Raw genomic sequence first — 24,441 nt, 5'->3', positions numbered from 1 at the left:
TAAATAGTCACATCTCTGGGTTTGTATTTCCTAAAGTCTACAATAAGGGATTTTAAGTAGTGGCAGTCTAAATTTCTTCAAAATTATAATAAACTATGTTAAGAACTTGGGCTTTTTCCTCTTCTATGAGAAGTAGGCTGCGGCAAATTTGAGATAAGCAAATGAGCAAATACATGTGTAGGGTGAAACATAAAATTTATAATAATGTATAACAAAATATATTCCAGGTGATGTTCTTGGCCACATACACACACACTCACACACACTCACACACACACACACACACACACACACACACACACTCATACACAAACACACACCACAGGTCAGGAAACCCTCATAATTGCCTTCCTTGTTAGGTACCAGTATTATCTGCATTGACAGATGATGAAACTGAATCACAGAGAATCAAACAGAATAGCTTGGCCAAAATCTCACCATCAATTACTGTCCGCATCAAACTAGAAACACACAGGCAATTTGGCTACCTAGTTGGTGCTCTTCAACTCTGAGCTATAATGTGAGTTTTTCTCATTGAAATGCGATAGCCAAGATCTGTATAAATGTGGTAAATTCTTACATTGTTCAGAGATATCTGAAAGACTACCTCTGCCCGTGAACACAACCTCCGTACTGTTATCTTGCCTTCAAAGCATAATCCTAGAAGTCCTTTACTCATCCTCATATGTCTTTCCAAAGCAATAACTTGCTTCTAATGATAGAGCCACATGTCAGTGGAGAGTTAACTGTGGGTTTTGGTTTGTTGCAGCTAATCCATTTTAGTCATGTGAAATGGTCTCTCTGATATTTGTACTCTAATTTCCTGAACAATAAGTCCTTTCTCTCCATGTGTCTCCTTTGCAAGGGCTTCGTGAGGTTTCCTGTGGTATTGTGATTCTTCTAGATTTTTTGCAAAGTGGTTTTGTGATGTTTGAGACTTGAGGCAGAGAAGAAAATGTTAACCGCTTAACTTCCCTCATGGAAGGAAGGAATGACTTCAATGATTATAACCATAATGAGAACGATTAAAAAAAATAGGTTATATTTTTATCCTTATACCATACAGAGTTGAAGTATTTATTTCCATTTTGAAAAGTTGACTTTAGTAGCAGTATAATGCATTATAGGAGAAGCATACTTGAGTTAGGAAGACCAAGTATGACAATGCAGCAGTAACTCAGGTGACAAATGATAGTGAACTGAATTGATGCAATGACTACAATAATGGGGGGAAAAATAGGTGAATTTGAGAATTATTCAAGAAATGAACTTGCTAGAACTTTGCAATTGGTTGTGTTTTACAGGGTGAGAGAGAGGAAATTGTCAAAGTAATACCAACATTTTTAACTTCAGAATTAGGAGGATGGTAGGCAAATTATTTCACCACTCTGAGCCTCAACGTCTTCCTAAGTCAAGTAGAGAGGCACAGCTTGTGAGCCAATTGGAACGTTCCAGTGAAAGGATGCAAAGTACCAAGCACAGAGTCAGAAGTTGGCAACACTCATTGAAATTAAAAGATTATTATTGAAGAGCCAATAAAAAATTATTTTAGCACAGATTTGTAAAAAGTGTGAGAAGGCTTCACAAAATAAGTGACAATATGAACAAAATGCACAGGGCTATTTCCGGAATTGAAATAGCCAGAATATTAATAATCTGAGGTAATTTTAATTTATGGCTCTTTCTTGAGACTTGAAACTTCTTGAGAGAAATAGATAAATGATGACTAAACATACTTATCATAAGGAAAACAAATTTGAGAAACTATGTTTCTTACCTAACACAAGACCACACTTACGTGACCAAAGTGAGCTAGGGGGGTTTCAAACTAGGTACGTTCTTGGACAGACCCCTGATACTTACAAGCCAACCATCACTATCTGTGTATGTAGATCATTACCGCTACATGTATTACGCCCTCTGTGTCTGCAAGCGTAATGCAAAAGAGCCACAGGGTGAGAGTAGAAGGCATTTGTTGAAGGTGGTAGAACCATCGTCAGCCTAGGTCTCTAAGCAACTTTAGAGAGAAAAGCTGGTGTGCCTAATTGCTCACCCACCCAAATTTGAGAAACAATTAAACCTCTAATACTCGTATGTTAAATCAGTGAAATTTTAAGGTTTATTTGTTATAGCAGTTTTGTTTTGTTTTGTTTTCTTAATACAGCATACATTTCACTAATTTATTTATTGTTCCATATCTCCTGCCCCCTCTCAGGAGTCCCCATCTTAGGATCTCCGTAAGAGTCTGGCTCCTTGATGACATCGCTGACTAGCTGAAGCAAAGTCATCTACTTCCACACATCCTTGTGTGAGGAGAACATACTCCGATCTGTGTAAGCTACTGTGACTCGGATTTTTCTGTCACTTGAAGCCAAGAGCACTCCCAGGTGATGATATGCCATTAGTGAAGATGGCTGAAAAAAATTCAGTCTCTGCTGTGGAATTTTACAAGACAATTCTTGGTCCTGTAAAGCAGAATTTAACTCATTTTGGATGATTTAAGCAAGTTCCAGGTCTGTTCAAATAGGAAGAACAATTACAAGAGCATTGTTGCTTTTGTGGAAATTTAGCTTTTTAATCAAAATACCTGCAATGTTTGTATCTGACAATCTTAAGGTACTTGGAAGTCTACATTGAAAAATGTAAAAGCTGGCATTTTATGTGACATAACTCATTATTTTTAAATGTTCTGCCATTTCTTTCGGTGTGACAGGAATTTTGCTTGCATAGTCTTTTTCTTTCTGCAATAATTGAAATATTGACCAAAGTAGCGTACTTAACACATCTATCATAGATAGTACATGCAGCCTTGTTCGTTTGACACACGTTGGATAGATTAAGACTGGGATAGCGATTCAAAAGTTCTTAAGTGTATATTCAGAAAGTTACTTTAAAAACTTTTGAAATCCCAGCCTCAGCTTGTTGAGATGTCATTAGTCTCTTTCTGTTGAAGAAAAACAAAATGAAACAAAACAAGCAAAAGGGAAAAACTTTAGTTAGTTGATTTTTCTCATTTGGATTCAGCTAAATGAAAAACATATTTTTCAATGCAGTTAAGTGAAACTGAAAAGATTATGTAAAGCCATCTATAAAGGTTTAAAAGAGGCTGGAAAATTTCTGTATCTTTTCTCCCTGGTAGAAATGATCATTCACCGCTAACAAGAAGCTACCAGTATTGTGCTTCTGAATCGATGCATGGCTGTAGCAATACTTTTGTTGAGGGAGGATATAAAATTAATTATTATAGAAATGTTTTATTAATTATTCAACCTTCTTATTAACATTTTAATCATTGAATTAACGAGTATTATCAAGCACCCACTACATGAAAATGCTATCTAAATAATAGCCGGGCTCAGAGGAAAGAGTTTAGTGTTGCGAGAATTACAATGATTTCGAAGTCAGACATTCCTGAGTCTGAAGCCCAGCTTGGCTCTTCACTTCTTGTGTGACCTCAGGAAATTTAATTAAGGCTTTGACACTCTACTCCTCATCTGTGCTTTACCCCCACATTATAGATGTGAAGCGAAGATAAGGTGAGATAGCAAGGATAGGTAAAATACCTAGACCCAAGGAGACTCAATGCACGTGTGGTCTGTTCTTAGGGAGTTAACAGTTCATCAAATGGTGACAAGACAGACCACCACACACAAAGGAAGCACAGATTGAACACTGTGAGGGTGGAGAGACAGTTTGGCGGTTTGGCATACGAAGTATAGAAAAGATAGCATATGAGTTGAGTGTTGAAGAAAAGGATTTTATCTGAATGTGAAGAGATGCGTGGGTGTGTCTTCCATTACCCATTTAGGAGGGAATCTCTTCCTGCTTCTCACTCAGCTGAGTGATAGCATCTTTTTCAGTATTAACTGCACACCAGTTTTGTTAATGTACTGGATGATTTGAGTTCATTATTATCCCTCATTATTTGCTGTCTTGCCCAATTTAACCTCATTCATCTGAAAGCTGGGGAATTGTGTTTAGATTCTTTTTCATTGTTTTTTGGGTTAAGCAGGCTTGAAAGAGTTGAATCCTTAATGACCCATCTTCATAATGTGAGGAAACTACATAATGCTTGTCATTTAACCTTAAATTTTAATTCCATTATTTAGTCATTAACCTTATGTTTTATATGACCTCCATTCTTAGGATGATCAGTAGAGGCTCGATCCCACATTATTGTGGGATAAATTCAATTAAGTCCAAGGAAACTTCCCAAATGCTATCCTAGTGGGCTTAAGCACTTTACAGATTCATCTTCATATCTCCAAGCCCTACCATGGTACCTAGCACAACTTAGGCACTTAATACATGTTTTTAAGTGAATAAATGTTTGGGGCCCTGAAGGATACATGAATAAGATGCTGTTTTGATACTCAAGGATTTTATAAATATGATTATGATGGTATCTTAGTCTGCTTGAGTTGCTAGGACAAAAATACTATAAACTGGGTAGTTTATAAACAACAGACACCTATTTCTTACAATTCTGAATGCTGGGGAGTACAAGATTATAATGCCGGTAGATTTAGTGTCTGGTGAAAGCTCACTTCCTCATTGATAACCATTTTCTCACTGTAACCTCACATGGCAGAAGGACCAAGGGAAATTTGTGGGGTCCCTTTTATAAGGGCACCAATCCCATTTTGAGAGATCCTTCCTCATGAGAAGCACCTTCAATGTTCCCACCTCCTACTACCATCTAATTGGGCATTCGATTTCAACATATGATTGGGGGCGGGGGGCAGGGAGCACAAATATTGAGTCTACAGCAGAGCACTAATCAAAACATATCAGAATAATTCCACATGTCTTACTGTAAATGAAGAGGTGCAAAGTAGTATAGTTATTGAATGATTAAAAAGGTAGATGACATCTGGTTTGTAAGGGAGACCAGAAGACTGCATGCAAAAGACGATATTAAAGAAGAGTATCACACATGACTAAAGAAAGAATACTTGGCAGTCCACATGTACAATTCAGATGCAGTACTGTGTTATCCTTGAAAGAGAGGACCATGCCTAATATATCCATATCCTTCCTGCATTATACAGGCATGAATAATCCCAGCCATAAGTAAAGAGTAAATAAAAACTATATAGTTTGTATTTAACATAGGCTGGCTTGATTGGTAAGGTTGATTAACTCCTATAAAAAAAGATGAGCCAACCTAGTAAAATTTTTTGTTATTTGTTGTGTGTATTTTTTTTAATAGTTAAAGGGAAATTGCACAGAGAAAAAATATTTTTGCCCAGTATTACTTTGTATTCCAGTGGAAATTATCCCAAACTTTCCATGCAAGTTAGAAGAACCATGATGGCAAGCCCAAGGTAAGGTGTTTAGAGTTAGAAAATCTGGTTTCAATTCCAGGCATATTGGTTTCTATCTGTGCAAACTGGCATAGGTGATTTGCCCTCTCTTAGCCTCCATTGCAATGTTACTAAAGTAGCAATCATTACTTCTACCTCTGAGTGAAAATTAAATATGATTAAAGTTCATAAAGAACTTAGCAAATTTCACAGCCTCAGTGCTTTTTAAAAGGTAGCTTTTATTGCATCAGTTAAAATGCCTTGTTTCCAAGTAATAGACATTTCTAACTCAAATTAACTTAAACAATAAAGAAATTCCTTACAACATATGACAACAGCCCAGGGAAACATTTTAACTTGGATCATTCTTGGAACCAGATTCTTCTTTCTACACTGACAATCTCAATGAACTGTTTTTTGTTTTGTTCTTTACGTTGTCAGGTTACTCTGGTTACCCTTAAGGCCCAGTAAGGCTGCATCAATTCCAGGCATCACATATAGACACAGTAATGGCCAGAGGCATAAAGTGAATGTCTTTCCCACTGTCTTGTGATAGACATTTTCTAGAATAAACCTACTACTGTGTTTCCCCAAAAATAAGACCTAGCCAGACAATCAGCTCTAATGTGTCTTTTGGAGCAAAAATTAATTAAAAAAACGGTCTTATTTTACTATAATTTAAGACCATATCTTTATCATATAATATCACATCATATCATATAATACCGGGTCTTATTTTACTATAAGACCGAGTCTTACATTATAATATAATATAATATATAATATAATATAATATAATATAATATAATATAATATAATATAATATAATGTAATATATTGTAATATAATATAATAATATAATATAATATAGTACAATACCTGTCTTATATTAATTTTTGCTCTAAAAGATGCATTAGAGCTGATTGTCTGGCTGGATCTTATTTTCGGGGAAACACGGTAGCTGTATTTCCTGTCTCTTTGGCCAGAAATGAGACATAGGCATACCTAAAATAATTTTCTAGCAAGACGATGAGATTGTTTTTATTAGTATGGACAATTCATTTGGAATGGAGTGAATTTTGAGAAGTCAAAAATCATCACTATACCTAAGTATGATTTTCTAGTTTGGATTTTTAATTTTATTTAATAAACCTGGTAGCCACTCTCGAATTCATTTTTTAAAAGTACTCTAAAAGAAGAAAAAAATGCTAATGAAATATTTTTCAAATGCATATGAAGCCTATTGAAGTATTTGTTTCTATTCGATAGAAATAGTCAATTCTATTTATTCAATAGGGGAAAACAGTCTTACTTGGATAACTTTCGGTGAGCACTAAAGGATTAAAATATCAAATTGAATCTTGTAAATAATTCTAAGGAATTATTTAGCAGCAGATGAACTACCTCTTTTTTTTTTTTTTTTTTTAAGTGTTTTTCCAAAAAGTCTATGGACTCCCTGTGCTGTATGTGTTTTCCACAGGTTCTCCACCATATAGGTGTTTGCTTCTTATGAAGTAGTTTTCTGTTCCATGCAATGACGTTTAACCAGAAATGAAATATACATTTTGAATTGACCCCAAAGAGACATGGTATAATTTAATATCCAAATATGGGTTCAGTAAGTTCTAGCAGTGTTTCTGGAGCAGCGACTTGCCTGCCAGCCATTACTCACACTGAATGTTCCTTTTACATGTTTTATAAAAAGCTTTAACGTTGTAAGAAAACATTACCACAAGACAATGCACAGGGAATCATAATTTAGTAAAGGTATTATCTTGAAATACTGTTTACAATAAATATATGAAGTTCTCTGAAGAATTTGATGTTTTATAAAGAAAACGTAGAATACAATAAGCAGGAATGCTTCCTCTCAGATGTTAACATATTGGCCTATTTTTACCAGATGTTTTTATTTTAGGGATTTTTTTTTGTTCCACATAAATGACAATATTTTTCTCCCACTGTAAAAAGAATGAATATTTATGGAAAAAATAGGTTGTGAAACATTACATTTGGCATTTCTTTTCAGTGCCAAGATTTAGTGATGTGGTGGGAAAGTTACAACTCATTAATATGTTCATTCCATTGAATGGCCATAAGGTTTTCCATTTATGGATAAAATTTCCCCATTTCCAGTTTTATCTTTAAGTTTTGCTCATGCAATCTGCATCTATAAACCACATAACCCACTCAAAAAAGCTAATGATTTACATACCCCCCAGATGTTTAAAACCATGTAGGAAAAAATAAAGTAGCCAAGACCAAACAATTAAACCATCAGTATTACGACCATGACACCCAGTGGGAAGTTTCCTGGTGAGTAGCATAGGATTGAGTGTTATAAATTAGTATTATAGCTCTTTGTAACTCAGATTATTCCACGACATTTTGAGATCACAGAACAAATGCTGGTTTACAGGGGATCAAATAGAACTGCAGTTAAAATAATCAGGTGACTTAGTAGGAAAAATTAATCTCAAAATAATGCTGTGATGGGCCTATACCACAGTGTGCATAACAATTATTAACCAGTCATCATATTTTCATGTCATCACATCAAGAGAACAAAGAGAATAATAATTATCTGGAATTGTATGTTTGATTAGAAGTGTATCTGACATTTTAAAAATTAATATTAAGATGTATTTTCAATGCTATGTTTAGTCAGCTCAGTTCAGGATTGGAGATATTATCTATAATTTGCTTATTGTAGGAAAGTCATGGGAGATGACTGCGATTTCATAGGGGAGATGGAAGATGGCATAAATATGGGGTGACAAGTGAAGTCTAATTCATTTTCAAACAAAAACCTCGAAAGACAGCATCAGCTTGATGCCTTCAGCCATTCTCAGCAGTGTTGCAGCAGTCACAGATGTTGGATTGGCTGAATCAAAGTAATTAAACACGTCAGAGAAAGAACTATATAAATCAACCAGCAGTAAATTTATTTCAAAAGGGACATTCCTTCCAAATGACCAGAATTATTCTCTCTCATCCAGGGAATTCCCATCCCGGTTTGTACGTAGTTGCTGGGAAACTGGATTCCTAACTGGGATGTTGCTTGGAGAGCATGGAAACAAACCAAAGGCACGCAGTGGGTTTGGCCAGGGTGAGTAGGTACCACTAGAAGGCGATGGAAAACTATGTCTCTTTTATGGACTCTGCTGTGGCTGGATCAACTTGTTCTCTGTGTGGTTCTTTGGAATGTCCTCTAGCTCTCCCAGCCAGCCACACCTGGTAATTCACAGTCTTTCTCTAATATAAGCCATTTGTGGGCCACTTTCAAATTTAAATCATAGTCCAGTCATGCTACTCTTAGTTATTTCCATATTACCTTCAGGAGTGTTTTGGATGTTCCCAACAGTTAGTTTTAAGCCACACATTTACAATCATCTCAAGTCAAAGTCTGAGAGAATCACAATATTTGTTCGTTTACTTATTTATTAATACTTGTTGATTATAAGGTTCCTCTCTCAAGATGATCATTTTTCTTTCCTCTCTGAAACCACCTATTTACTCCCTTTCTCTATTGTGTTTCTCATTTTTCTATGTCTATTTCCTACTAATAACACTGCCGATGAGAATTAAGATCTACTGCCTAATCACTAGCAACTCAAATGTCACACCTCTAATACTGATTGAGCCAAGATCTGAAATCATGTTTGCATGGCCCAGAGGTCTATGAATTAATCATTACATAAAGAGAAGTAAACAGAATTTCCATTAAACCTATAATTATAAAATTAAATAAATAATTATAGTAAGGACTACATATGCCCAGTGTTAAATCAATATTTCCTTAATGAAATAACCATAACCAAATAGTGCATTCACAGTGAAAGGGAAATGATGCTTCTTTCAGCTTTCAGCTAGAATTCCCAAATTCAGAGCAACTTTCAGAACAGCATAAGGGGAGGGTGAGCTCCAGGAAGTTAACAACAATATAAATTGAACCTTCTTTGTCTCTCCATGATCTTTTCACCCATCTCTTACTGAATCATTCTTTCATTCCACATGAATTTTATGTACAATCTCTCTTTTTGAGCCTCCAGCTCTCCATTTTTATCTCTTCATTATTAACAGATAATCTTGCCCCCATTTATTGTCCATACATATATAAATGAATGATCAGGGGCTACCTAACTGCTCACATGACGTCTTGAACTTTTCAACAAATGAATTTTACTGTGTTTCTCTGAAAATAAGACCTAGCCGGATAATCAGCTCTAATGCGTCTTTTAGAGCAAAAATTGATATAAGACCCTGTCTTATTTTACTATAAACTGGGTATAATATAATATAACATAATATAATACCGGGCCTTATATTAATTTTTGGTCCAAAAGACATGTTAGAGCTGATTGTCTGGTGAGGTCTTATTTTCAGGGAAACACAGAATCTCAGAATTCTGAAATGATTTAAAAGAATCTCATTGAAGGTCCACTCTTTATAAATAAAATGATTTCTTTTTCAAAAAGGAGATTAAGATAGATTACAAAAAATACGATGAGAAGCTTATTACTAAATCTAGGTAAAAAATGATAATGCACATTATGGAAGTAAAATGTACCAAATTTGAAAAATGCAGTAAAGTTTAAAGCAAACAATAAGCAAATAAAACGAAAGACTCATAAAGCCCCACCTCACTGTGGTAGATTTGTTCAGAATTGTCTGTCCACTGCTCTCCGTTGACATTACTGCTTTGCAGAGAAGAGTTTTCCAGACCACTGACTTTGGACTTGTGTATGTGACATGTTTTGGTCATTGAAATATGAGCAGCTTGGGTATGATACTGAAGCAGCAGCTTTTAGAACCAGTGCCAGTTTTTGCCAGTCTTCTTGCATTCTTGGATGCATGTTGGAGTGCGTCCCTGGAATCATTTTGCTCTCTGTGTTACTGCCTTCCACCAAAGAAAAACCCAGAAAGACAGGGCCTTCAGAGGAGACTGAAACCTGATCTGCGCACTGAAGCCAAGCTCAGGCAGCCCAGCGAGGACCAGCAGTATCCTGGTGTGTTTGGGATGCTTGGAGGGACGACACTCACTCAACCTTTCTATTGTATGACAGTGAGAATTCCATATTTGTTGTAAACTAATGAGATTTTGTGTTTGTTTTTATTGCACACATGCTAGTAAATGCTAACACATGTAATGTCCCATCTCTTTGCCCCTTTACCGAGCAGAGGGAGTAGGGAGGAATCATTGTTAAATATTTTAATGTATTTTATGTAAAAATGTTATTGTTTATATCTCTTATGAGGTGATATCTGAGAATGCAATTTTCTAGCCTGCTATTTTTATTTAATATTGTCCATGGCAGGATAATTTCATGAAGCATATTTGTAATGGGTGCATACTACTCCATTATATGAAGACCTAAATTCATTTAGTCATTCCCACATTGTTGGATCATTAGGTTGTTTCCAATTATAAATGACACTGGAATGAACACCTTTGATCTTAAACTTATATTTATATTACAGATAATAAGGATATGAGAGTTTCCTAAATGGAGTCAATTTGTCAAAAAAAAATTATATGTTTCAAACCTACTAATGCACATTGTTTTTGTCATTCAGATTTTCTCTACCAATTTACCCCTCCATCCCTGTTACATAAGAGTCCATGTTTTGTTGTTCTCTCCTCACTATTAAGCAATGAAACTTCTAAACATTTCCTAATTGTATAGGCAGAAATGCCATCTTGTTTTAATTTCGATTAGAATTTAATTTTCAAATGTTGAATTATAAGGATTAAAAGAGAAAAGACTGCTCATCAGCAGTCAGGCTGCGATTATTGTGAAAGTTATACCACATTAATTTACACTGACATTATTTACTTTAGAGGACAGGGTCACAGAAATGGTATGCGAGGGATTTCTGGAGACATAATACATTGGCATTTTGAAAAGACAGATTACAGAGACTCTTGGTAAATGAAATGGAAAAGACATGTACTTAAGAATATTATAATTATGTGGGTTTATATAGATTAGTGATTCAGATGTGTTTTGCCAATGACTAGAGAAATTTTGAAAATGTAGTTTGAGTTGTTAGACTGATGTGAAGGTGTTGTAGGCATCTAGTGGGTCAGGACCAGGGATGTTACATTTCTTCTATTTCATAGGATGGCCCTTCACAAAAGTAGTCTGTCCCTAATGGTAAAAACAATTTCCTTGAGAATCGCTAGGCTACAGGATATAAATATTGGGACAATAATCACCTAGATGGTGTCTGTGATATCTACAATAAGACTTTTTCTTGGCTTTTATGTCTCTCTCTCTTCTGTCTCCTTCTACACACACACACACACACGCGTGCGTGTGCGCGCACGCATGCATTCAATATTAATTTATTAATTCATTTGATGACTTCAATAGAGATAATAGCAATGCAGTTCAAATTCATGGATACGAAAAAAGAAACCAATGCCCTGGCTAAAAAGACAGATTCCAAAATATTATACAAGACTATAAGTATTTTTAACAGGAAGAAATTTAAAGCAGGGATAATCACTTTAAAAAGTGAGTGAGAGCCTCCTAACTTCCAGGAAATTAGAAGGTGCAGAAATTGACTGTAGACACTGCCAAAGATCTCAGTAAGCAGGGGATTTGAAAAAGTTTACTCAGAACCTGTTGAAAACTTTCCCACTACCCTCTGTCCACATTTCTACCAGCTTCTGATGTAAGAGAATGGCAATGGCTTCTCCTCCTCCATGTTCTAAATCTCACATGAGTGCCTTACAGGCAGACCCTAAGCCAGAAAGTCAGGGAAAGGAGCCAGGAAGTCAGGGAGATGTGGTTTTGGGTTTCAAGCCTCTGTGATGCAATGAGAATATAGAAGGGGAGGAAATGCACTGAGATGTCAGCAGTCAATCTGGCACACTAGACAGGATTTCCAAATTCTGTATATTTTCACTTTGCATTTTGCACCTTGAAACACAGTATAACTACACCATCTGTTCCAATTTATTTCTCTTCCTTAATTACAGTCGCACTTCAGAAGAAAGACCATAAAAGACGTGATCGAGATAGAATGCAGCTTCAGAGCTGCCGCTCTGTTGGAGGTACGATGAGGAGGTGGAAGCCACTGCAGCGTCTAGCTCCTGAGCCCATAACGCAGCAATACCAACTACATGAGGGCTTGTGTAGGACACTGTGGGATGTCAGGTGGCTGGGAAAGGGACAAAGTCGGGAAAGAAAGCATAGACTTAGCAGTAGGTACCAAGAGCGGGAATAAATTAGCTGGCATTGAGTAGAAGTCCGAGAGATTCATAGAGGGTATGTAAAGTAAGGATTGTGAAAGTGAGGGACAGAGCGCTTACTTTATTTGGTATGGGCAGGAGAAAAGGACTTCCAAAGTAATGAGAAGTCATCAGGAAAAGGAAGGGTATGCACTGGGACACTCAGATATAATTCTGTTGGATACGGTAGTATAACCACAGCTGTGCTTTGTCATGAGTCACTCCTTATGTGACATTGCAATGTTAGAATTATAAGGATATTGTGGAAGACATAAAAATCTTCCTTTCGAATTTCTAAAATTTTAGTGGTTTTTTCTTTTTCAAAAAAGCTTAATTAAATCTTAACCCATTTCCCATTGACATATTTCACTCCTTTCCCTGAAACTCCAAATTCTACTCTTCAACAGCCAGCATGTACTAAGTGGCATTTGTCATGAATACAAAACAATCTATATGTTACATTCCCTGAGTGACTTTATGGGCCATGATATAGTTCATGATTATAAGGATGGTAGCGATGTCAATGTGTTCACAGACTGTGATCCCTTATGTTTTAGACCAATGGTTGACAACACTTTTCTGTAATGGGCCATAGGTTTACTTCAAAGGTGACAGAACTTGCATGGAAGAAAAAGATAAACAGACAAAATCCACAGGTATAGTACTTGACAGAAGAAATATATAGCAAGTCAGTCAAATTATCATACACTTGAACAAAACTATTAAATAACTTGATCTAATTAACATTTATAATTCATGCCATGCAACAACAATAGAATACGTACCATACATATTCATTGAAAGTATACATGAAACTTTCCATGAGATAGATCATATTCTGGGCCATAAAGAAGTCTGAATACATTTTAAAGGATTCATCATCTAAGGTATGTTCTCTGCTCATAATGAAATCATTAGAAATCAAGAGCAGAAATATACCTGGAAAAATCCCCCCCATATTTAGAGTTTAACAACTGGCTGATAATAAGCCCATGAGTTAAAAAATAGATCACAAAGGCAATTAGAATGGAGAGGTGGTAAGTCTCTCCCTAGTTTTAAGAATGGGCATGTGACTTGACCCTAACCTAATCAGGCTATACAATTCTACTGGTCTCAGTCACTGATTCACAAAAGAATACATGCAGAAAGTTTATCCAGTCAGAGACAATAATGGCTAAGTTGCTGGCATTAGTAACAGAATGTTGCTTACCCTTCTTTTGCAGTTGCCAAGAAAAGAGGTTGCAGGCTCTATGTCACTGCTGTCACGTTGAAAAGAATACTGCCTGAAAATAGAGACAATCTCAAGAAGTAAAAGCCAACAGAGAGAAAACACGTGAGCACTGATGATATTGGTTCAATTACTAAATTCAACCAAATCTGAAACCAGAACTAGTTTTGATGTTTGCAGTTACAGGAGTTAACAAAATCCCCTATCCTTTAGGTCAGGATGAATTAAGCTTTTTTTAATCTTTGTGTCAGAAAAAATCTGAAGTAAGATATTTATCAAATGACTCCTTTTTGTCTTTTCCTACTCACAAAAATAGGAATAGCCTTATTCCCCTGGCATTGACTTTGAAAAACACATGTGATAATAACACTGAGAGTTAAAATGCAGATGGAATCAATATTCAACTTATTTCCCCTGACCTGCAAGTAGGGTCTCTAATTAGATATATGGAGGAATTGGTGGCCCATAGAGGCCAGCAAGAGGCTAATTTCTTCATCTTAGGCCAGACTTCTGTGGTTCAAAACTGAATATCTCTGAAAACTGAGCCCTGTTGCAAAGGCAGTTATCATTTGTTTCTTATCAGTTATAGTTTCCCACCAAATTATCTATGTGACAGAACAATAGTCAAGTGTCCCCAGTGTGTGGCCACTAGGTTTTACTGTTCATTGTTTTTATGGGTGAATATCAATCCTTTGCTAACTATAGGATATTTTCTTTATTTGATTAAGCAACCCAGGAATTAGAAAGATAATGTCTCCTAACTTCCTTTCTGATGAATAATAAATGTCACTAAGGAATTAGATAGTAGGAGGTAGTTGCCTGAGCCATCTGCTTCAGATGGGAACACAAGAAAGATATTAAACTTTAAATTAGGTATTGCTTCACAGAACCTAACAGAGGAAAGAAAATACATACTGAACTGGAAGATAATTATCAGTTCCTATCAGTTGACTTACTTCTTTGAAAGTATAAGAAACATAATTATCATTTCCACTCCCTCGTCAACATATTTTGTATTGAGTCGAATATAGGAAATCAGTACTTAACACATCTCTTCTTCAGTGTAATGTATTTTCAGATTTCTACAAATAAAATATGCATTTTTTAAAAAAATACACAACTGATGAACATCTTAGAAAAAAGAAAAAGACTATTTTTTCAACATATGTAACATACTAAAGAAACAGGCTCATTTCCATGGCAACTAAATCATAGGTCAAAAGAGAAAAATAGAACATTTAAAGCTAAGTAAATTTTACTTTAGAAATTATTCACCAAGTTTTGATCATCAACATAACAATTAATTGTAATGAAGAAAGGAACTCTGTTACTTCATTTTTCTATATAATTATTAATAAGGAAAACAACATCTATACATTTCTGTTACTTTGATATGATTTCTGTTGAACAAGATTTAGGGGAAATTCTAAATCCTCACAGATTTTTATGTGAGGAGTGTAAATACTGGGAAGGATGCTATGGAAATAATTTACTGTAGTCATTAATAGCTACAAAGTCAAGGAAATAGATTAGATTAAAATTGTGGATATGACACTTGAACAAGTTATTAAATCAAAACACCTTTACCACCCTTCACATGCTCTATTGAGAAAAATGAAACAGGTTTAGAATATCTAGTGTTAGTAGAGCAGAAATGCAGAATAATTCTCAGGCACCATTTCTGGAGGTGTAATTGAAATAATATTTTGGGAGCGTATTCAGGAAGTGCCTGAGAAATTTTAAGATGTATTTATTTCATGATTAGTAATCAAGCCTACTAAAATGTTCCCAGACTGTTCTGCTCCGTGGTGTTCGCTCCCAACATAGGACAATAGAACTAGTACAGCACAGATAAGATGGCATGCACTTAAGTTTAAGTACAGGGTCACATTTTGCCTGGCCCACCTGTAGTCTTTGGCAACTTGCCTGACTTCTGTGAACCCCAGTTTTCTTACGTCTAGAATGGAGACAATACTATTAAGGTTTAAAGTATCCAATTATAATAATTCATAATAGTTTAAGATTTTTTTAGGTATACATCCTGTTTCTGAAACTAGTTTAGATAAGGAACCTATACTGAAATTTCTTTAAATTGGTTCATCAGCATGGGCCTAGCAAAGTAACTATACTTGCAAACAGCTCTGTTATATCTAGAGGTCAGCTTAAATGACTAGATCTGTAATTACAGACCAGCAGTAGTTCTTCGTAGTCATATTTTCTTGTACCTATCATCAATTACATTCATCCTATGTGTGAAATACTCTGACAGCAATATCAGTTGGAACCTTGGCTTACTGGATTTCTGATTAGAAACGCAAGCAAACACAGGACCCTGAAAGGAGAATGGGGAATGTGAAAGCACCTGAGTGGGCTAAGACAAGTCAATGTAGCTACAAAAGGAAAACAGAAAGAAAGACAACATCACTGGGAAAAAAAATAATAAATGAAGTGGTGTTTGTAACCCAAGTGACAGGATTTTGTAAATATTTACTTCTGAACATTGTCAATCTCTTACAGTTCGGTAGTTTACCAGATAGGAAAAGGTTGTGTTTTTTTTTTCCCCCTCAAAATAATTGTCAAAATAAGACATCTGGTTTGCTGAATCAATATTCATTAAAGAAATATTTATTGTGCCTTTTTCTGTGCCAGGCATAGTGTCTATCTATAATTGAACATTAGTCTATAAGTAATTGAAACTTGTAGTAAAATATGGCCCGGGTCTGATGGCTTGTCAAAGAATCAAAGTACAACCAAACATAATTGACATAAAAAACATACTGAAATGATTTAACGGTTTTTCTGGAAGCACTGCCAAATTCTTTCATTCATTTAACTCATCCACCCTGTTTGAGGTGCTGTATGGTACAGTGAGGACAGTGTTAAACAAAGTGGTCTTGTACTTGAGGTTGCCCAAAGGTCAGAGTGCACAGAAACAGATACAGACATGACAGCAGAACAAGGTGACAGCTGCTCTGTGTTTGAGGGAAGACCAAGGAGCTATGTGGGTCCAGGAAGGAAGAGTGATTCACTTCTGAGATAAGCTTTAAAAGAGAGAAGATGTTTGAATTCTGTCTTGAGGGATAAATATGAGTTAATCAGATTTTATTTGGAAATGGGGAAATGTGACTTCAGGCAGTGAGAAACTAACTGAAATATTTCAGGGCTACTATTACTAGCATTCAGGATCACAGAAATTGCAGAACGAAATTGCATTGACCCTATATACCGAAAATCACTGTTGTAAGATGAATGTCTAATATCAGCTTATTTTGTATTTATGATTTTTTTTTCCTTGGAAAACTTCTTAGCTTGTGTTACTTTCAGTTGGATAGGTTCCCTGTTCTGGCCCACCAAACAGGAGTAGGTACGCCTCTGAGCCTGGGTGGGTTGGTTGTACAGTGTGAGCATAGCTGCCCTCCTTCTCTGAGCTCTGGTAAGCATTGCGTGCATAGCTGGATCACAGGGGCAAGAGAGGAGCGTGTTACTATTACAGGCTTGTCACAATCAGCACAATAGATTTCTGAGTATGTTGTCCCACTAGGCTGTGAGTTCTTTGTGGACTGCTCTTATCAAGGTGCCTGTCACATAAGAGGTGTTCCAGAAAGGTTGAATGAGTTAAATAATCAATGAGAAGAATATGGAGATTTTCAATTGAGATTTTCAATTAGTTTGGCAGTGAGAATTGAATACATATTCAAGCAAAGGTTTCCGTTGCCTAGGAAATTGAAGGCAAACTGCTTAGCCCAGCATCCCATAGCTTCTCAATCTCTTCTTAATACATATTTCATCCCTATCCCCCTGAACTCACATAGGAACCTCGTATGCCATCCAAGCGAGAGTCTTTCAGAACCTGCCTTGGACTTGCCATACCTCCCATTTCCCCTGGTAGTCTCCCCTTCCTCCATTATAACATGAGTATTTACTGTGTTTCCTCAAAAAGAAGACCTAGCTGGACCATCAGCTCTAATGCGTCTTTTGGAGTAAAAATTAATATAAGACCTGGTCTTATTTTCTTATCATATCATATCATATCATATCATATATCACAGTGTAATATAATATCATGTCTTATATAATGTAAGACCGGGTCTTATATTAATTTTTGCTCCAAAAAACACATTCATGCTGATGGTCTGGCTAGGTCTTCTTTTTGGGGAAACACAGTAAATACTCAGGTCTTATTTTTGGGTAAACACTGTGGTAAGCATTGACTAAGGTTTGGAAGACATGAGTTCTCATCCTGGCTTAGTCAGTAATCCCTGTGAGACCTAGAACAAGCTGTTTGATTAATTTGGGGGTCTGTTTCATTGTCATTAAGTAGTTATTTGTTGCTATAACCTCTAAGACTTCTCCAAGTCTAAGTGTGCTCCCTTGACCTTAGCTAAAACATCTAACCATCTCTTTCCTCTCCTTTATTTTAATTTTTTTTAAATAGTGTGTATCACTACCTGGTGGCCCAGAAACTAGAATAGTACCTAGCATGGAGTACATGCTCAGAATATATTTGCTGAATGAATAAATGAATGGATAATGAAATGATCCCATGTTTATTTCATAACGTAACTCTGAAGTCCTTGACGCAGTATTTGTACAATATACCTTTGTGTCTCCACCATGCTTAACTCTGGCCCAGGCATGTTGTGGATCTCCCAGGAAATGTTTTTTGTGGTGACGGCACAGATAACGCTTGAATGAATGGTTCTCATTTAAACCTACAGTAACTGTAGCACAGAGGGAAGCCTGGACTTATTCATTACTGTTTTAAAATCGTGGACTAAATAGAATTCTAAAAACAGTATTCAGCATGTTGTTGAATAATTTTATGTACTATGAACAAAGATGTAATTAAGACATCACTTTATGGTATTGGAAAAAAGACACAGTATCACACATTCTCTGTCTCTACAGCGTGCCTTGGCCACTGATTATTAATATATACATATATACGTACATTTAGTAATAAGATTAAAGACTTTAGGAAGTTTCCTTAGAACAAAGAAGACTAACTCTAGGAAGTAATTTCTAGCAGCTCCTTCTTTGCAGTAGAAAAATGAAAACAGCTCCCCACTGCCCTAAAATTCAACCAGACTGTGCTACCTGTTGTTCTTTGAGGTCACATTCATTCCTCCGTCTCTCTGCCTCTGCAGTTCCTCCCAGCAGGAAGCCCTTGTCTTCACCTGTGTTCACCTTCAAACACCCTACATATCCTGTAGAACAGCTTTCAGGGGCCTCCTCCTCTGAGAAGCTCCCGTTTATCACATGTGGCTGTACCCTCTTTGAAGGCAGTAACACTCCGGACATCACTCCTATTTCATTCACTTGATACTATCGATGTTAGGACAGCCACTGCGTTTGAGTCCTATTCCCCATATTAGCTTGCAAGACTCTTGAGAGCAGTGGCTCCTTTGCTTGTCTTTGCTTCCTAGCAGAGTGCCTTGAATATAAATGTATGCAAACACTCAGTTCTACTGAATTGAAATGGAACACTCAGTTTCCCCTTAGGGCTGCGCTACTCCTTTTAAAAGGAAGTCCTGGATTTCTGGGGTTCACATATATGTGGTTATGAGACTCCTCCTAGCTGTCCTTTGGAGGTCTCTGACCCAGAGACTCCCAAAGGGCTATTGAGCAATGTCCCCTAGACATAGGAGCCCCTTTTGGGTTCTGCTCTCCCCCCAGGAGCTCCCTTACCCTCGGCCCCGTCTGGATGGTGGTCCCCTGGGGAACTTCTCCTCTCATGCCACACTGTCCAACGCCTCCCAACAAAGCTCGTTGGGTGTTACTACCTGCTGTGGTCATACCTTTTATCCTAGGTCAGCCCCAAATCCCTAGAACACATCACTATCAAAATTCTTTCTCAAAAAAAAAAAAGTAAGATAAATCTATTTATTCATTCCTGGGAAGGAAACTGTTATCAAAATTATATTAATATTTTAGCCTTATGAATAAATGCATTTATGTTACTACTCATTAAAAGAAATATAAAATCTGTCTTTCCCTTTTGCCACATACATATGTAATATATATACATATATGTATGTATATATATTTAAATTTCCTTTTTTCATGATGCTTTGCTGTGTTTTTCATTTTAACTCACACCTTTGATCTCTTACCCTATTCCCTTTTAAACAGTCTCATGGGCTTTTCTTCCACAGCCTTATGCATTCTCTTGAGGAATAGAATCTTAAACAGGTACAACTTTCTGTATTATATACAGATTAAAGCATAAGTATCACGGAGAAATCAAGCTAGAGTGTGAGCATGGTTTTATGCACACAGGTCCTGGTCCACAAGGTACCCAGCAAGAAAATCTGCTGAGCAAGCTTTCTGTGACCTGAACATTAGTTATGCAATCTTTATGGAGCATGGGGAGATTATGGCTTTCAGTCTTATTATGTTTTTTATTTTGTTTTTCTCTTTACTACATCCTTGAAAAAGAAACCCTGGCTCACACAAGCTTTCTCTCAGCCATCCTTTGCAGGCTCTAGGTCTGGTCAATTTACTTGCCCCTTAAATACCACTGAACCCTTCCATGGCTTTCAATCACAATTAGCGTTAATAACGCCTCTGCCTCCCCCTGTGTTCCTTTTCTCCTGCTGTGATTGAATGTGGACCTCTCCACAGACCCAGCCCCCCATTGCATCATGGAAGGAAGCTCTTGACTTTCATCTAGCCTGATTATGCAGGTATGGCAGCTGGCTGAGATCTCCCTGGCAGCTTGCCTCCCCCTGGCATGTATGCTCTGTCACCAAAAGGCACTTTTAAGTCTTCCTTTGCTACACATCCTTTATAGCTCTTTGCTAGACAAAACAAATCCTTGAGAGAAAAAAGACAGCAAAGGGGGGAGGGTGTGGGGACCACAAAGGAATCAGAGGGGAGAAACAGGAAGAGGAGTAAGCAACAACTTCCCTTCTCTTCAAGTGCCCCATTTAGCATGCTTCTATAAAACTATTAAAGGGGACTCACAAGGGTTTGGAGAAGAAGAAGGGAACCAACATTTACCAGGACTTTTATGTAAAGAGGTAGTTATACCAAATGCTTCCTATTCCCCTGACACAGTAGCAAACATTTAAACTGCATCGCTCATTAAAAGTTGATGCCAAATTAATTGGATGGCCACTATTATTTTATTTTACCAAAAAGTAAATTGTATTAAATTATACCAGCGAGTTATTGAAGACAGGGTCTTGGATTGTACTCCTAAGACTGGCAGCATTCTCTTACCCACATCCCAAGTTTATTCAACCTCATGGTAGATCTGACACAGGCATTATTATACCCTCATTTTAGATGAAGACTCAGGTTTGAGAAGTTTGCTCTTTATTCCCATATATGTATAGGTCAGTGTATTATCCTATCAGAGAAACTGTCGTATCCTACAGAAATACTAAAAGCAGTAAAATTAGATCCTCGAAATTTAGAGTTGTTCCAAATTTAGACAATAAGGTGGTGAAAGGGGTTCAAGCACAAATATATCTATCTCCAAAACTCTCACCTTCCAATACAGCCCTATTGACTCCCCCAAAACAATTTAGACAGGAGAATAAGGCTGTCGCATTCTAGCAGGATTTCTGGGTGAGATTTTTGTTAAGGGTTATTGGTTTGTTATAGTTCTTATTTCAAGTGGTCATATTCACCAGAAGATTCTGAAAGTTATTTGAAGCCCTAGCACAGATACAGTCACCTATACAACAAAAAAAGAAGTGGAAAATCGGACAAGTAACAACCTCCTCCATTAAGAAAAAGGGAATAAAAGCATTTTTCATTTTATTGGTCATCAAAATAAGGCTGTGGGTAAGGGGTCAAATGGGCAGAGGTATTTAACGGTACTGATACCTGGGTTTTAAATTGTTAGCTCTGGGTACTGGCTTTCTGATCACCCGTATGAGGAAACTCACCAAATAACTACAGAAAGGAAACAATACTGTCTGGAGCAATGACAATGAGAGGGAAGGGGACTAAGGGAATTAGGGCACCTACTGAGTAAGGAGGAAAATCTGCTAAAAGCCATATTCTCAGGTTAACATATGGTCACGTTATTGGGGCATTTGATATATGGCTAATAAGTCCTGGTTTTCTTTACTGTGGCCTTTTCGAATTCCTCTTTCCCATCATATAGTTGGCTTGCGTATGACTGAAATTTGACACCACCTTCACTCTCCTGGTAGGAGTATTTCTCATTTCATTTTTTTTAATGGGCAAAACTAATCCAGTATGTTAAAGCCCTTATTTAGACTTCTCTAGGAAGATTCATTTGGCTGTCCTTGGTTCACCCATATTCATAGCAATATCATAGCAATTACCAATATGCATCCCCTTGGATTTTTAACATATTTTTGTTCTCTATTAAGTAATGAAACTCTTGAAGGAAGACACTCCAGCATTATAATTTTTCTTAAATTTTTAGCTTTATTCAAAGTAAGTTGTGAATTGATAAACAATTGATAGTCAATTTATTAGGTAAGGCGCATTTTATGTTGCAAAAGTACTGAGTGGCATGTTGTTTAAAGTACCACAACTTAGAGAAGGGGTGGGTGGGGGCGTGTTTGACATATTCTACTTGTCCGTGGTATCTACTCTACCCCTCAGGGGTCCGGCCACTTATGGATGGCTGGGAAGTGTTTCCTTCCTGTTGTCTGTCTTTCTTTTGGGTATGGTCAAGGTGAAGCCCAGGCAGGCATCAGACGGAGGAAGCAGAAGCAGGTCAGGGAGCATACTGTCCTGGCTTCCTTGTCCTGGATCAACACCCTTAGGTGTGTCACTCTATCACATGGAATCATTCCTGCCAACGCTGACCCTCTACCTTTCTCTTTCTGAGTTCAGTAACCACTCCCTTCCCTCCACCACTTATTTCTTCAGACCCAAAGGTGGAAAAATCCTCCTCCTACTGTCATCAGCTCCAGGAGTACTGCCCCAGTCGATCCACACTCTATTCTCTAACCCATCCATAGACCTGAATGTGGGCCTCTTAGTAAATGCTCTTCAGTTACGGAGTGCACAAATGCTGTTTCCTAATGACAAAGAAGATACGGAGAGCATCACACATAGTACAGAGTGCTCCAAATGGCACATGTCTCTAGTAACATGGAAACATAAAAAGCAAAGGCAGTATCCTTATAAATTAAAGCTGAAATTTGAAAAAACAAACAAACAAAAATCAAGGCTTTTTCAACATGACTCCAAATAATACCATCTACTTTCTGCTTCTGTACTGCAGTGATATGATTTGAATTTTCACTGTGCTAGGCAAAGAACTAGGTGCAGTTATATGAATGTGGCACACATCTCAGTAACAGGAAATGGAAAAACTAAAGGGTGGTAGGAGTGAAAACACTACTCCCACCACCTCAATACATTTATAAAATCAGCTTTACCCTTTTAAAGGATGTTTGTTTCCCAATATCCAATTCCACAATGGACTCAGTATAAACAAATATGGAGGCCCAGATGATTGCACTCTAAAATTTCAATCTAACTTTATGAAATCGTGCAACACAAGTTTTAGTTCTTCTTTTTCACATGTCTTTCATGGATATTTTCTACTGTGTTATGAACACAAATCGAAGAGTCCAGTTGAGAAGGGCTTCATGAAATTGTAGAATTTTTCTTTAGAAAAGCAATTAGGGGTGTTTTGGTTAGAAATGGGTAAAAAAATATTTTTTAAAAAAAGTGTGAGGGAAGACCTTGACTAATATAAAAGGAAGTTATACATTATATGGAAACACATATTATTGCCTTTAAGACTTATTAAATTGTTCTTTTTCAAACATATGGAAGAACATTTCACTGATCATGACATAGACTGCAAGTTCACTATTCTCTCAGAGGGACTCTACCTTTATCAAGTTAACTGAGCAAAATTTATTGCTGTTACTTCCGTTTCTCTTATTGCTAGTTCTACATGTTCCACATGCTCCTATTTTGATAATATAAAAGTTAAAATCATATTCTATTCAATGTATACATGGGGTTGAGAGGGATTTAGTTTTCAGGTCATAAATATCAAGTTTAAGTAGTATTTCATTAATATACATTCTTTTAGTTCCTAATGGTTTACTATTTCTGGTAGAAATGATATATTTGTTTGACTGCCATTAAGTGCTCTTAAAATATGCAAATTCCATAATTTTTCAGATAATAAAAGTCAACAAAGTAACATTTATTGAGTAGCTGCTTTTTGATAGTATTTATTCAAAAAACACATTTTAGTTTCTACTGTATGCCAAGTAATGCCTCAAAGAAAATACAGACATGAGATCCTAAAAATACTTGAAATTTAATAATAAAACAAACAAACTAACTAACTAGATATGATAATATGAAGAGCTGCCAGCTGAATATATACACACGCACACACACACACACACACACACACACACACACACACCACAGGTAAGAACAATTAAGATAAGTTATGCTACGATAAACAATTCCCATGAGCAATGTGACTTAACATGATTTCATTTTCCTTCTTTCTTTCTCATTCTGTCTGTTAAATGCAGGCAGGCAGTTTGCTCTAGTTTTTATAGACACCCAGGGATCGAGCTAACAAAGGCTCAGTCTTTACACATGCTTTAGTATTCATTGTGACAGGGCATACTTGAGAAATCATACACTGAATCTTAAAGCTTTACCTGGAAGTGACACATTTCACTTCCCCTTATGTT

General features: G+C 36.6%; 1 long non-coding RNA gene across 2 annotated transcripts; it reads left to right on the top strand.

Moving 5' to 3' along the window:
- The first annotated feature begins 2,217 nt into the window (after window positions 1-2,217).
- On the top strand, window positions 2,218-13,874 carry LOC148759325 (uncharacterized). 2 transcript variants are annotated; one of them, XR_016018191.1, is made up of 4 exons: window positions 2,218-2,333; window positions 8,306-8,415; window positions 12,295-12,369; window positions 13,770-13,874. It is a non-coding gene; the product is annotated as an uncharacterized LOC148759325 (long non-coding RNA). The 2 variants fall into 2 exon arrangements; XR_016018193.1 differs by lacking the exon at window positions 13,770-13,874 and adding an exon at window positions 13,104-13,200.
- The last annotated feature ends 10,567 nt before the right edge of the window (window positions 13,875-24,441 follow it).

Source organism: Rhinolophus sinicus, chromosome 1 (genome assembly GCF_057876585.1).
Source record: "Rhinolophus sinicus isolate RSI-liver-muscle chromosome 1, RSI-T2T, whole genome shotgun sequence".
In the NCBI taxonomy this organism is placed as follows: Eukaryota; Metazoa; Chordata; class Mammalia; order Chiroptera; family Rhinolophidae; genus Rhinolophus; species Rhinolophus sinicus.
Note: the sequence above shows the minus strand (reverse complement) of the source record. Positions and strands in the feature narration are given on the sequence as shown.